The sequence below is a fragment of the Lampris incognitus genome, chromosome 2 (assembly GCF_029633865.1).
Source record: "Lampris incognitus isolate fLamInc1 chromosome 2, fLamInc1.hap2, whole genome shotgun sequence".
Classification (NCBI taxonomy): Eukaryota; Metazoa; Chordata; class Actinopteri; order Lampriformes; family Lampridae; genus Lampris; species Lampris incognitus.
The window spans coordinates 121,408,156-121,423,652 of record NC_079212.1 but is presented as its reverse complement, the minus strand read 5'-3'; the positions used below and the strand labels follow the sequence as shown (position 1 = coordinate 121,423,652).

General features: G+C 43.3%; 1 pseudogene; it reads left to right on the top strand.

The window, feature by feature from the left end:
- Positions 1 to 4,844: 4,844 nt before the first annotated feature.
- Positions 4,845 to 6,321, top strand: LOC130131808 (uncharacterized; annotated as a pseudogene).
- Positions 6,322 to 15,497: the final 9,176 nt, after the last annotated feature.

Below are 15,497 nucleotides of genomic sequence, written 5' to 3'. Positions count from 1 at the left end.
TCCCTGAAAGCACCCGCCTCCACACCCCTGTGCTGTCATGCTAATATTAATAACAGTTGATTTGTATTTAATGCTCAATTTCCTCTCTATTTCTCCAGGCAAAGCAACGCAGGTATGTAAATGGGCTGTTCATGAGAAACAGCTCCCCCTGATACTGATAAAATTCACGAATGAACATAACCTTTTAAGGAATATCAGTTCATTTGTTTTTGCAAAGGGTAGTGGGAAAAACAGAAAAAGAATAGAAGAGCATAACGACATCTGTTATTATCATCTATTATGATATAATTTATGCCCCAAGACATAAAAAAAACACTTTTTGAAGTGATTTGCAATGCAGTGTACACACGTAAAAGCTGTATGATTGAGAGAGAAAAATCTACTCTTTTGCTGTCATTGAAAAAAAAGAAGAAGATAATGTTCATTCAAGATGCCTAACCAGTGTGGTATAAACTCTGTCCAGTTTGGCTTTGGGATATCAGTTTCGCATTAAATTGGTCATAATGTCATTTGTCAAAATTTCATACCTTTCAGTAAAACATTTGTCATCATCTGTCAACTCAAGAAGGGAGACATGTTCCAAACATTTTCCGTTCTGATCTTATATAATAATAACAATAATACATTTTATTTGGGGGCGCCTTTCAGAGCACTCAAGGACACCTTACAGAACACAGTAAAAAAAAAGCAGCGCTGTATCAAACAGCATAAAATCAAAACAAAGCAGGGTAGACAACAAAAAGTTAATGCAACAGATAAGTATAAAATCAACATCTGCACAAATATATATATATATGTGTGTGTGTGTGTGTGTGTGTGTGTGTGTGTGTGTGTGTGTGTGTGTGTGTGTGTGTGTGTGTGTGTATTTGCCATAAGGATAAAAATCATAGCTTTTTCATAATAATGTGACCGGTTATTCTCTTGCCCGGTGCGGGATTCGACACGGGTGTACTGCGCCACAAGGCGACGTCACTAACCGCTCGGCTAAAGGGTCAGACCCGTTAGCTAGGGACTAACGTGTCTTATTAGTAGTTTACAGTCGTCACCCTCCCCGGAAGCGCGCCCTCGCGCTTGGTTATTCCCGCGCTCCGAAGAGACTTCTGAGGATCTGCACACTTCCGGATCCCACCGCTGCCACCAATGTAACCGAGGGTTTGTAGATGTCGCCTATACTGTATGAAACTATAAAATAACAAATACGGAGGTTCCACTTTCACACGAGGACCACTTTATTTGGATTCTTCCCCCAACAGAACTCCACAGCAACAACACTGCGTACAGCACTTCCGCTCTCTCTTCAGCCTTCAAAATTAGAGCTCAAGGCATATACTGTGGCAACAGCTTATAACAGGAACTTAAAATCACTAACAGGCAAGTCCAGAAAAATAGTTTACAATAATATAAAGAGTAATGGCACTTAACACAGTTTACATAAATTGTGACTATAAATGCATGTCTCCACGTGTAAAAGGCAATATTTGGGACGTCCGGGTAGCGTGGCGGTCTATTCCGTTACCAACACGGGGATCGCCGGTTCGAATCCCCGTGTTACCTCCGGCTTGGTCGGGCGTCCCTACGGACACAATTGGTCGTGTCTGCGGATGGGAAACCGGATGTGGGTATGTGTCCTGGTCGCTGCACTGGCGCCTCTTCTGGTCGGTCGGGGCACCTGGTCAGGGGGGGAGGAGGAACTGGGGGGGGACGTGATCTTCCCACGCGCTGGCGAAACTCCTCACTGTCAGGTGAAAAGAAGCGGCTGGCGCCTCCACATGTAGATTACAGGGCTGCAGACTGCACAGGCCTCCTCTGTGGTAGTCCGCAGCCCACCGGCAGAGGGGTGGAGCAGCAACCGGGACAGCTTGGAAGAGTGGGGCCGGATACAATTGGGGAGGAAATAAAGGGGGCGAGGGGGGATAAAAAAAAAGTATAACTTGGTGCCAGCTAAACCTAAATACGACTTTGACAACGCTCTGTAGGGTATAGACCACTGCACTTCCGCGTTCGAACGTTAGAGCGGGGGGGAGCTAGTGGGGGATAGAAGCCGGCAAGTTTGAACACGGTTTAAATGGCTAACTATGTCGCTACGTTGGCTGCTGCGGACAAGAACCGATATTTGCGAAAAATTCGCAGTATCGGTGGCCAGTGTCCTTTCAAGGGACAGTAGTCCGGGTGTATGGGGTCCTTTGCATTACACCCTGAAATGATAAAAGGCAAAAATTAAATCACACATCATGACCTAGAGCAGCCATGGGGAAAATACATAGGAACTAGGCTACATTTTCAACAAATGTTTGCATTTTATTCAATTATTACTTTTTACTGGATTACACATGACTGCATACAATGATGCATGATATACTACTCAATAAGGATGACAATAATAATGTGATAACAATTTTTGCATTTTAACTGGGTAAGGGAGACCGGGGTTGTTACCCCTTGTTTCTAGGAAAGATAAACAAAATTGAGCATGTGACCAAATATTCAGGGGGGAGGGACCATTTTATGAAATAATGGATAAAAATACATATGGGTTTGAAGAATGTGATCCCATTCAGACAGGTTTAGCTAACTGTGGAATTCCATATAGCCACCGGCTCTTTACATTTTGGTGATTATAAAATGTAGAATAGACGTAACCTATTATTAAACTAGCTAACATTACCAGTGATGAAGTGCATGTAAATTACCCATATAATTTTGTCATAATATTTTTTATTATTATTGATTTGTATGGTGCTCATTATTGATTTGTATTTGGTGCCTAAAGTACAGTCCTGATTGATATTAACAGCGAATTACACTTCCTTTTGTTATGTGACCTTTATTTGAAAAACTCTGGTCTCCCATGATGCTGTGCGCTGCTGCGAGAAAACGGCAGAACAAAACTGAAAGTTGGACACGATGGTCATGTTCGCTATGCACCGAACGAATTCACAACTTATAATTCATTGATCATCATCATTTATTTAGCACCTAGCTGGAAGGCGAACAGCTCTTACGGTGGTTATATGGTGTGTCTACGGTGTGACTAGTAAAATGCTGCAATAAATGGTCTGATACCGCACCATGGACCCATCAGTCGTTATTGGAGTGCATTGTCTGAATAAAGTCCGGCTGGAATGCTACAGTAAGAGCTAGCCTCTTCATCAACCCCGCCACCACGCTGCCAGAGGAGGTCTATGAGGACGAGCCACGGAGCTAAGTTGCTACTAGTCTACAAGGGACAATTCATCGGGCGTCTTGGCGCCATTTCATCGGGCAACTCGGCGCCATTTTACGGGTCTTCTAGACAAAGGAACTCTACTCTCATCAGGCAGCTGGCTTGAAGGTTTGGTGTGACGGTCAGACTCTAAAGGTATGGAACATTTCATTGATTGATAAGGAACAATTCATCTTCACTGAGAACATTGATAAACATATGGTTTGAGAAGAAAAGGTTTAAGAAGAAAAAGACATCAACAACAATGGACATTTATTGAATTTGATGTTTCTCAATGTGAAGCTGATGGGACTTTATAGAACAAATAAGTTCAGACAAAGTAACAAGTGAATCAAGTGACTTTGTTTATTGACTGTTATTATTATTATTACTATCCATTTACTGATCATCCTTCCTGTTGACTGTAAAAAAAAGGGGAAAATGTTTAATGCATGATTTATACAGTCTGAATGGTAACTGAATGTTGTATTCAGTGAGGAGATGGATATTATAACCTTGCAGTCAGTAATATAACAGTCAGCCTACAGTAATAGGCTCTAGTCCGATGATTGTGCACGTATGGGTGTCGTCCAAGAACAACTCAGGAACAGAAAAACTTGTCTACGCCCTGCTGGATACACAGAGTGACACCACATTCGTCGACCAGGAAGTGAGCAGCGCTCTAAAGGCAGATCCTGTCCAGTGAAACTGAAGTTAACGACAATGATAGGACGTGACACCATCGTGAAAAGCCAACGAGTCTCGGGGCTTCGTGTGCGCGGTTACAGATCTTCCCTCCACATCGACCTTCCTCCTGCCTACGCTAAGGACGGTATACCGGTGAACCGCGCCCACATTCCTACAAGTGAAACAGCCAGACAATGATCATCTCTCCGCAGTCATAGACGAGATTCCACCGCTGCAAGATTGTGATATTGGCCTTTTAATAGGATACAACTGTGCGGGGGCAGTGGCACCAAGAGACGTAATAGCAGGAGGAAATGAAGAGCCTTACGCAATCCAAACCGTGGGTTGCTCTTCACCGTGCCTTGACACTCCAAGCCTGGCGAGACAATGTTTCCGGGTAGCTGTGAAGGAGCTCCCGCCAGTCACCCCTGCAGATGCTATTCGCATTCTGGAGTCCAACTTCAAAGATGCCAAGGAGGATGAAAAGACGGTGTCCCAGGAAGATATCTTGTTCCTGGACAAACTCAAAAACGGCATCCAGAAGAACAGTCAAGGTCACTACGAAATGCCCTTACCTTTTAAGGAGAGACCCAACCTACCTGACAACAAACAGCTTGCCATCGTTCGTCTCAGCCATCTGAAGAGGAAGCTATCAAAGGATGAAAGATACAAAGAACAGTACATCAAGTTCATGGAGGATGTCATAGAAAAGGGTGACGCAGAGGAAGTACATGATGATGGGAAGGAAGGAGAAAAATGGTACATACCTCATCATGGTGTCTGGCACGCCAAGAAGCCAGACAAACTGCGCGTGGTATTTGACTGTTCTGCCAAATACAAGGGAACCAGTCTAAACGATCATCTGCTCACCGGACCCGACTTGATGAACAATCTCAATGGTGTTCTCCTTCGCTTCCGACTGCATTCTACTGCGTTTATGTGCGACATAGAAAAGATGTTTCACCAATTCCACGTGAGCGATACGGATCAGGATTAACTGCGCTTCCTGTGTTGGAAGAAAGGAGATCTCAGCACGCAACCTCAAGAGTACCGAATGAGGGTGCATATCTTCGGTGCTGCCTCATCGCCTGGTTGCGCAAACTACAGCTTGAAGTACCTGGCTACTGAGAACAGAGACCTATACCCCCTAGGTTCACAGTTCATTCTGAGAGACTTTTATGTCGATGACGGTGTCGCAAGTATGGACAGTACAGAGAAGGCTATTCAGCTCGCTCGAGAAGCCAGAGAACTTTGTGCCCTGGGTGGCCTTAGACTCCACAAATTTGTGTCCAACGACAGAGCTGTAATAGAAAGCATACCGTCATCTGAACGTGCATCAGAAATCAAAGATATTAACCTTTTCCTTGGATGACCTGCCTTCAGAAAGAGCGTTGGGGATCCAATGGCACATCGAGCCAGACTGCTTGAAGTTCAACGTCAATCTGAAGGATCAACCTGCAACACGCCAAGGTATACTGTCTACGGTTGCCTCCTTGTATGACCCCCTAGGGTTTGTCGCCCCATTCTTGCTCATCTGAAAGGGAGTACTGCAGGAAATGTGCAGACATGGAACGGGTTGGGATGATCCTCTGACTGATGAACTTCGCCCACGGTGGGAGAGATGGAAAAATGACCTTACCAACATGGAGAAGATAGACATTCCCCGGAGCTATGCACCTGCAAACTTTGGGAGGGTCACCAGACAGGAATTACACCACTTCTCCGATGCAAGCACGACTGGCTACGGACAGTGTTCATATCTGAGACTCAGAAATGAAGATGGAGACGTTCACTGCGCCCTAGTCATGGCAAAATCACGAGTTGCTCCCATGAAGGTCACCACAATCCCAAGACTAGAGCTAACAGCTGCAGTCGTCTCAGTGAAACCCAGCAATGTGCTGAAAGAAGAACTTGGATACGCTGATGCCGAGGAGTACTTCTGGACCGATTCTAAAGTCGTTCTAGGATACATTAACAACGAGGCTCGACGATTCCACACGTTTGTGGCCAACCGCATCCAGAAGATACACCTCAGCACAACTCCCCCGCAATGGAGATACGTCCCCACTCACCAGAATCCGGCGGATCACGCCTCCAGAGGCCTAACTATCGGTGAACTGATATCATCGGACTGGTTCACAGGACCTGTGTTTTTATGGGAAAAGGAAATTGGCCTCTCGGAAGAGGTGATCCCAGAACTGCCATTAGGAGACCCGGAAGTGAAAGGAGCTCAGACACTGATCGCATTTTGTTACCAAAAATCAACATCAAAATGGCTGCAGTTTACGCAAATACGTGAGAACGCCTGCAAAGATATGGTTAGCGATCACTTTTTGATATCAATCTAATAATTTCTGAGATTGCTTTGTGATCTCATTAAGTCAACCAGCCGGCAGAATGAGACGTTTCACTGCCACGCGGTGATAGTGTAGTGTAGTAGTCTCCAGTCCGCCTTCGCCCCCGAGACGGCGGACAGGCTGGCGTACAAGTGCAAACAGCGCAGAAAACCACATCTGTAACAACGTTACATGAACGGGGCGATTTGTGTGTGCAAGACGGGATTGTTTTTGTTTCATTAAGGCTATATCAACCCATCCGCCCGTCCAGTACACCTGCGCCACGAACGCAGCTCTCTGAAAGGCGGTTGCGTGTCCTTTTCTTCGTAGCATTCCTATGTGACAGGTCTCTGATCGGGACTTGTCATGTCTCTCTTTCTCCAAGTCCCCACCTGTGTTAGTCACAACAATAAATACACCACTCAACACGCACACGCACACACGCTCCCCCCTCCATGAGCAAACTAATGCCTAACGCTCTTGTTTTGACAGACAAGCTGGAAAAAACAGCTGCTGGAAGTGTACCGCCGAACTTAAACTGTTGTGTAAAAGGCTGTTGAAGCGTTGGCTGACACAATCAAAACGCAATCCATTAAGAGCTCCGGAGTGATAGCAGCGGCAGTTTGTAACTCATCAGGTGTGTTAATGGCCCGTCTTAATGTTCGCTGTTGGCTGAGCAGTGATGTCATGGCACGCTGGTTGAGATTGAATAGACAAACAGGAATGCAGTGTGTCGTGACACGCAGCAATAAGGCGAGAGGGATCGTTTTATTACAGATATTATATCCCCAGTTCTCCTTCATGAAGCTCGCTTTGAGATGTCGCAACCTCTCTAAACGGAGATGAGCGGCTACATGGAGTGTTTGATATGCCCCGTAGCTCCTTTATTGATCTTAGTAGCCTATTTCGCTCAGATTGCTGCGCTTGGAGAATGTGAAAACAAGGTTATTTGCACGTGGTCACACAAGTACAAAGGGCATTTCGTTTCTGGAAGACACACGTCTCTGCCTACCCCCCCCCCCCCCACATCATTCTGGTCCTGTGTTGATGCGGTATCATAGCAATGAAGCTCTGTTTGGATTTGCGAGGCTTGATTCTGCCGGCTGAGTGATGTGAACCTTTGGTGGCCCCTCTCAGAGAGGACATGCTGATTAGGTAATCACCTGTGTACACACAACCTCCTCGCCCCTCTACACACCTCCTCTTTGACAGACACGAGGGGATGACACAGTTCTCCTTTCACACACCTTTTCATCACAGCGTGGATAACAGCTCTGCCGGAGCCTGGAAAATGGTAAAACATATTTACCATTTCAACAAAGAGTCATCAGGTGAAGTCTGCCCTTGTGCTATTGTACAATCAGGGGGGGGGGACGATGAAAAGTTAAGCTTTTAATGCAAGTCAGACAGAGGCCTTATTACCGGCTAATCTCCTGCAATGAGCCTAAACCTCCAACAGCTCATGAGGTTTTACTGCGACATCAGTGCCACAAGATAGAATGACATGAAATATACAGAAAGTATAACTTAAAGCCACTCTGAGGATTTTTTTAAATGATTGTTTATCAGCCTCAGTTTAAGTTTGATGCTATGTAATTGCTCTATAATGATGCAAAATGATTGTGTCTGAGTTGAATTCCCTGCAAAATCTGACAAAACGATTCAGGGCACACCCTTGTTAGCCTAGATTGTACATAGCCACAATAAGAGATACATTACCTCATCGCCATATCTCTTGGAAACCTTGCAAACACCTGTTTGTCTGAAACACTACTACATCTCGCACTCTTCCCTTTAAAACAAATACACCAGCTAGCAGAGGGTGAATATAGATCTTTGTGACAAGAGCCAATTGCTTATGCGAAATAAAGTCGATCATCCGTGAAACACTACAACTTTCGTCCACAAGGGTGCGCAGTCAAGGCAAAGCCAAAACTTTTAACATATAAGTATCAAATTCATTTTGGTCGCATGGTGGGATGGCTAGAAACGCACAGTTGCCTTGCAGATTAGTGTAGCTACCTAGAAGCCTCGTTATCGCTATAAAATGTGTCTGCTACCAGGTACAAAACCTCCTGGAAAATTGTTTGATGGCACACACGTACAGAACTCTTACTTAACTTCGCTTGTGATCATAGCTCCTTTTCTTCCATGATAGTTCGTGCTACACCATGAGCAAGAAAAAAAATCCCCACAGTTGTGTTTGCGACAGTTGACGTAAGAAGTTAAAATCCAAAAAGTTACCTGGTGCCACTTTAAATTATAAGTAAATTTTTTTGTTGTTTTGAGTTTTTTCAGTCTGAAAAATGCGCTATTTTCAGGTTCACCACCGTGCGTCTATATAGGCTCTACTTACAATGCAGGTTTATTTGAAACACGAGTGCTTGTTTTGGGCTGAAAATCAACAGGGTATTCATAACTGCTGTACTTAAAATTTTCACATGGCACATGCTGCCTGGCTCCCCATACTGTGTCCCAATTAGCTAAGCGCCTTTAACAGATCCGCGGGCCTGGTAGGAAGGAGTGAGGGGCCTCAGTGGATTGACCAGCTTCTGGGGCCTGATGTGGCTCGGATCTGTCACTGCTCAGCAAATTGATTCAGTGGCACGCTCCACACCGAATAAAAGAGAGCGGGGTTGGGTGGCGGATGGGTGGGGGGTGGGTGGGGGGGCTGCGGGGTTGGGTGGTAAGAGACTAGCGGTCCATTCATTAATCACTGAGGTAAACAGGCCATCCAGTGACACCTGGTCGGGTTAATGCCCGGGACCCCAGAGTAATTACCACCCCTCCCCGAACAACCCGGCCGGCCACTCACATGAAAGCTTGTGATTATAAAGGAAATGGGAATTAGCAGAAACATTTCAGAAAGGCGGTCTCAAGTTTGCTGGTAGCGAAGAGGGCTTTCAAAAAGGGGGGGTAGAAGTTGGTTGAGCTGTGGGCTGATTGGAGAGTTCCCCGAGGGGCATGAGGGGAAGGGAGAAGGGGGGCAGGGGTCAGGCCCACACCAAATTAGTAGTGTCTGTTATTTGAAACCAAAATAAAGCAGGGGCAGCAGTAAATGATTTCCCCAATGCTGGAGTGCCTTTCTGGGCTCTCTCTTGAAATTACCGAGAGGCCACGTCGCAATTAGTGGTTTGTTTCTTTTAGACTGAAATATGGCCATAATTCATAGCTTTCAACTCATTTCATTGGAAAGATGTATTGGCTGGCCAAAGTGAGGAGGTAATTGTAACACATGATATGGCAATTTGTTACCCAAGCAGCAAGTACACAAGGTATTTGCATGGAAATGTATTAAATTCGGTGGGTATTCCAATGAATAAAGAACATTTCTTTCAAAGAGGATGTAATTGAAAACTGCCTGTTGGAGTTATTTTACTTCTATTCATTACAGAGGAATGAGGCATTACACTTCAGTGTGCTGCCCGGCTTTTAATGGTTTACAGTTACTGTCTTTAATGTCAAAACGTACTAGGAAGGAACATATCTTACATTTCCTTTAAAATAACTGTTCTCCAGAGTTGGAAGACTTAAAGCAAAAAATGGCCACTGCTGTAATTTTTTTGTTTTGTTTTTTGTTTTGTCCATTACGGCAAACCTGTATCAATCTCTTCCTGTTTATAATACAAACCATGAAACATTATGCCTTTTACAATTTGATGGATCTGGATGTTTTGTGTACTTTCAACCTCTTCCAGGCTTTTGTTTTCTTGAGATTTAACATGCTAATCTTCCTGCAATGACTCATTACACTCTGTATGTAATAATTACCGTGTGAAGTAATGATCTAAATAGAAGTGTTTCCATTCATAATGACTCTTTCATTTTCCAGTATGTTAACCTGGCTCAGCAGCAGCGAGCTCTTGTGCCAAAGTGGATGCAGAACATTAAACCCTTTTTCCTCTTCTTTTCCTCAAACAATAAGTACTGTAAGACTGCTTATTGCCTCAGTGATTGTGGAGAGTTTAGTTTCTCTCTCTGTTATTCGGTCAAAGACCACATTGGAAATTAAGTCTCTGGCTTTGATGTGTCTTTTGAATTGATTTATCTTCCAGAATATAATGTTTTGGTAACTGTTGGGTACAGAACTAAACCATATTATTGCATAAGTCTTGTTACTTATTTGCAGTAATCAGTGAAACCAATCCCCATCCCCTCCTCTCTCTTGCTCTCGCTCTCTCTCTCTCGCTCCCGCTCTCTCTTGCTCGCTGTGCGATGGCTGCACATTGGAACAGGCACTCAACTGAAGTTCTAGCCACTCATTCAACAGCACCAGAGGGGCTATTACACAAGTCCCTTAATGATACTTAATGATTTAATTGTGTAGAATTCATGGAAACAAAGTGATACATGACTTACTCATGTTGACATTTAGCAGACCCAAATCCATGTGTTGTCCCGCTGAAAGGGAGGCACTACATACTGTCAGTCTGTCTGTCTGTTTCTCTCAGTCTGTCTGTCTGTCTTTCTGTCTGTCTGTCTCTCAGTCTGTCTGTCTGTCTGTGTCTCTCAGTCAGTCTGTCTGTCTATGTGTCTCAGTCAGTCAGTCAGTCAGTCTGTCTGTGTCTGTCTGTGTCTCTTTGTCTGTCTGTCTGTCTCTCAGTCAGTCTGTCTCCCAATCTGTCTGTCTGTCTCTCAGTCAGTCAGCCTGTCTCTATCCCTCAGTCAGTCAGTCTGTCTGTCTGTCTGTCTATGTCTGTCTGTATCTCAGTCTGTCTGTCTGTCTCACTCTGTCTGTCTGTCTCTCAGTGTGTCTGTTGTCTGTCTGTCTATCTGTCTGTCTCTCTGTCTCTGTAACCTATATGTTCTAACCCTAACACCGGGCTCATACTGTCATGAAAAATCTGGAAAAGCCAGCGAATTTGAAAATACAACATCCAAGCCCTGAAAAAGTTTTGGAAGTCATGAAGGACTCTCACTAGAGCAGTATCAACACTTTCAAAGACTGATTGAATTGTTTTTTTAAGTAACAACCGGTGCAACCATCGCTGTGAGGCTTTAAAATTCCACTTGTGTGTGTATGCAACATTTTTCTTCTCAGTATGCTTACATGTGTCTCCGCTGGCTAGCTTTCCAATCACTTAGCTAGCTATCTTGTCCACAGCATACAGGGCAAGTTCAGCCTCAGCAATCAGTGGCTTCAAATGGACAAGTACAAAACAAGGCTTGCAAAAGTTGTTGAGAGTAGAGTATTTGAAATATAGACCACCTTTACCATCATATTTAGCATTAAAACACACATTTTCAGGTCCAACTCTGCAAAATAGTTTCTTTTGGTCATGACATTTAAAATAAACATTATGGAGAGGTCGTTGAAACCCACTGGTGAAAAAGTAAACTGTATTAAGGTCTCCTTTGATCATTTGAATAAAAAGATGAACTTTCTTGGGTACTGTAGCATATGCTATTTACAGTGCCTGAATGTGTTTCAATAGCTTCTTGAGTTAATCATTTATAGCCTTTCATAATTTCTCCATAGGGCATTTTTGCATGTCTACCATACACATCTTGAGGGCTGCCCTCATCGCTGTGGTTGTTTCTGCTGGCCCTACATGAGGCACTCAAGAACTCCAGATTTACCAAGTAAACCATCCAAAAGAGAAATGGTTAAAATGGTAAGCAGATTAGCAATTAATCGCATCATTGAATCTCTTAAGGATGAGTGTGCTCTCTCGCTGCGGAAGGCTAATGTCTTCAGAGAAAAAGTCTGGCAATGCTTGTCTCAGCGCACATCTGCCTGGCTGCACCCCAGCCATTGATAAATGGAAAACTACACTTAACATCCTCAATAGCCGTGCACTTGTTTTTTTTTTAATGGGAAAGTTTACAAGTGCTCTGCAATAAATGAGGCCTCAAGTGCACTTAAAGTGACAGCAAGTGTGGATTTAAACGTCTGTGTTGCTTTGAGCCTGAGGACCTGATGAAGAGCTGCATGGAGAAACTGTAGCTCGAGCTTTGACTCAGCTGTAATGGTAAAACTAAATCCTGAATGTGGACCTGCTGCAAGTGTTGGAACAACTCAGTGTCAACAAATTACTTTTAAATGAAAGTTTAAAAACATTAACTTTTTAGTTTGCATTTCATGCAGAAATACATGGATGCATATAACCTGTACAAACATACAGACACACACATATATGCATGTATTCATATACATAATGTATATGAATACATGCATATATGCAGAGTTTATATGCATACACAAACCGGTGTGTAGTGGTAAATACAAAAGTGGGTAAACTATTATCCTCAGTCAGTGATCATCAGTAGGCAACCAATGACCAACATGGCCAATATTTGCAGAAAAGCATTAATTCATGTATTTTCCAATTGAAATACACTATTCCCTCTAACTTGCGCCAGTTTCATACTATTTACTTGATGTGTACTATGGATTTATGTGATGGAAGATTTATGCCCACGCTAAAAAAGGTGGATTAGGTGGGCAAGGTGGATAAACTGTGTCTGGGTTCATTTATCCTCTACTACACCAGTGCACAAATGCAACCTCAAACTGCAGCCCATTCTGTAGCAAATGATAAATGCGATATCGATTCTCTGATCTTATACAGGAGTCTGTAACAAAGTGGAAACATGTATACATACAAGTATACTGCATTGTAGGAGGACAACATGATTGTCTTGATGTCCAGGCTCTCTTAGTATTTAGGACAAGATAAAAAACTATTGCCCTCCCATGGTCGTAAGGTGAAATGTGTGATCATCCTCCTGTCCCTGAAAGGTTAGCTGACTTAGCCGGTGTTCTGCTAAAAATGAAATGAATGGCTGTTTTAACCAGGTAGTCCACACACCCACACAAAACAGCTTTTTTTGTAAAGCGTTTTATTTTATTTCGAGACAGCCAACCCCACAGAGGGCATAGGCGCTGTTATCATGAGGCGAAAACTCAATTCATTTCCTAAACAGGTTTACTCCACATGCTTCAAGGGCCTCTTCAGGCACAGAGTTGCTCTTGGCTAACTTTACCGGCAAAATAAACTCAGAGGAATTCCTCAGGTAAACTGACTCTCGCCGAGTTCAGGAGCAGCGCTGATGAAGGAGGTGAAAAGGTTTTTAGCCGGCACATTAAGTCAAAGCACAGCATTTGATGCCTCTGCTCCATTCTTGCACAATTATTGTATGAAGGTGGTTTCCATTTAGTGTAGAAAAGCTCATTCAAGATTTTTTTTTTGGCTTGCTCACATGACAGTACCGTTCTGTGCAATTTTTTTTTCCATTATTGTTGTTTTTTTTAGACACTGTAAACATTTTTATCCTGCAAAGAACTGGTATTATTATTATTATTGTCATTATTTCAACACGCAGACAATACATACCCACAAACCAACAAACCCACCATCTGTTCTTTGTATATATACACAACTTTAAGCACACACGCACACACACATACACGCACACACACACACACACACACTAACACACATGCACACACACACACACACACACACACACACACACACACACACACACACACACACACACACACAAAGACCATTTAATTCTGCAGTCACAGAACTTTTGCTGGTACATTTGCTGGTTTGCATGCAGCTGCTGTTTCATCACCAAAGTTCACCACTGATGAACTTTTGTGCATTGTGTTTATTGAGGCCATCTTGGTATCTCTCAGCAGCTTCGTGGACAGTATGAAGGGGTTTTTCCATTAGGAAGAAAATACCTATACAGCAAAGGGAAACAATTTGCACTTTTGAAAAAAAGAAAATAAGCACAAAAACACGGTGTCCTTCGCAGTTGCCGTCCAAATGTTTTGAAACGCTCACACTTGGCTCTTCCAAGCCTTTTTGAAGATGGATGAAATGGCTTTTAAAGAGTTGGAGTGAAGAAGTGCAGATACCTTGATGAAATATGCCTTGTATACAAAAGAGATTTTATTACTCCATCGTTCAGACAAAGCCATCACCGTAGTGCACTTTTCCACTGGGTGCCTAATGTAAATTCCTGCCCAGTGTTTATAATTTCCATAGCAGGTGATTCGCTCAATCAAACGGGGAGCTTTAGTTTCCACTGACACAGAAGAAAATCCTGAATTACATGCACTATGACCAAGAAACAAGCCCAACACTGGTTTCTAGGAAGACAAAAAAAAAATTCATACCAGACAACTAAGATCATAAGCTGTTTTACTTTAACCCAGTGTACCTCCAAAGCAAAAAAAAAAAAAAACCTGTCAAAGAATAAAAAATAAACTTGATTTGATTTCATCAGGTTTAGCTCCTAGAGGTTAAAACTGTTAGCCAGCCAGCTGCCTGGCTCATTGCAGAAAGCATACTAACCTTGTACGCTGAATTAACAAAGGTTTCTGCATCGATAATCGTCAATCTCCCATGTCAGCAGAGGGTCTTCTACACAGGTCAGAGGCTGCCACATGTAATCAGGGAAGATCTTAAAGTCTCCGGGGGGAAGTGGAGAGACTCTTACCAAACCCAGATGGGATCTTACTCGCCTCCACAGTGGCACGTGGACGTCAGCCATTACCTCAGCCACGCACGGCAACATGCGAGAAGTGCCTCATCGTGCAACCAAGGGGAACAAACACGCAGCCGGTCTTTGCCTGGCAGTTTTGATAGGGACAAATGCAGCCGACATGAGATAAAAGGTTGATAAACAGTCCTGTCAAAGCATCGAAGCAGGCGAGCTGTGAGAAAAATATCTCCTGTAAGTCTGTTTTCCTGTCACCATTTCAAACACTATGAACTTAACACAGTGTCAAACCTTGTCAAAATACAATTACACGCTGACTTCAGTGATTAGGATTGTATATGTATTAATAATGAAATCGCTTGACATACATATTAATTAAAGGACTGAGCGTCTTAGTCTCGTATCATTTTTGCACAAGCCAGATAAGGTTCTTATCGCTGTAAAGTCAATATAATCCATCATACAAATGCATTTAAATGCCTTAAACTTTTTTTTTATTCCCCCCCCCTCTGTCTAGGATATACTGAATGCATGAATAAATGACAGACACGTGTGCCAAGTTCAGAACATGTAATCTGTCGAAGCAAGTAGCAACTCCCTTACATCCGGGGTCATGCATCAAACAACAAACAAGTAGATTGCCAACGGCATTGATCTAACTAGACCCTGTAACAGCCTCCTTTTCCAAAGTAAACACCAACACATTAGAGCATCGTGCAAGTACATAGTGCAACATGTCACAATATAACTTGTAAATAAAATAGATCTTTTCCTGTATCAACACATCACAAGTTTCTGTTAATTACTGTTTT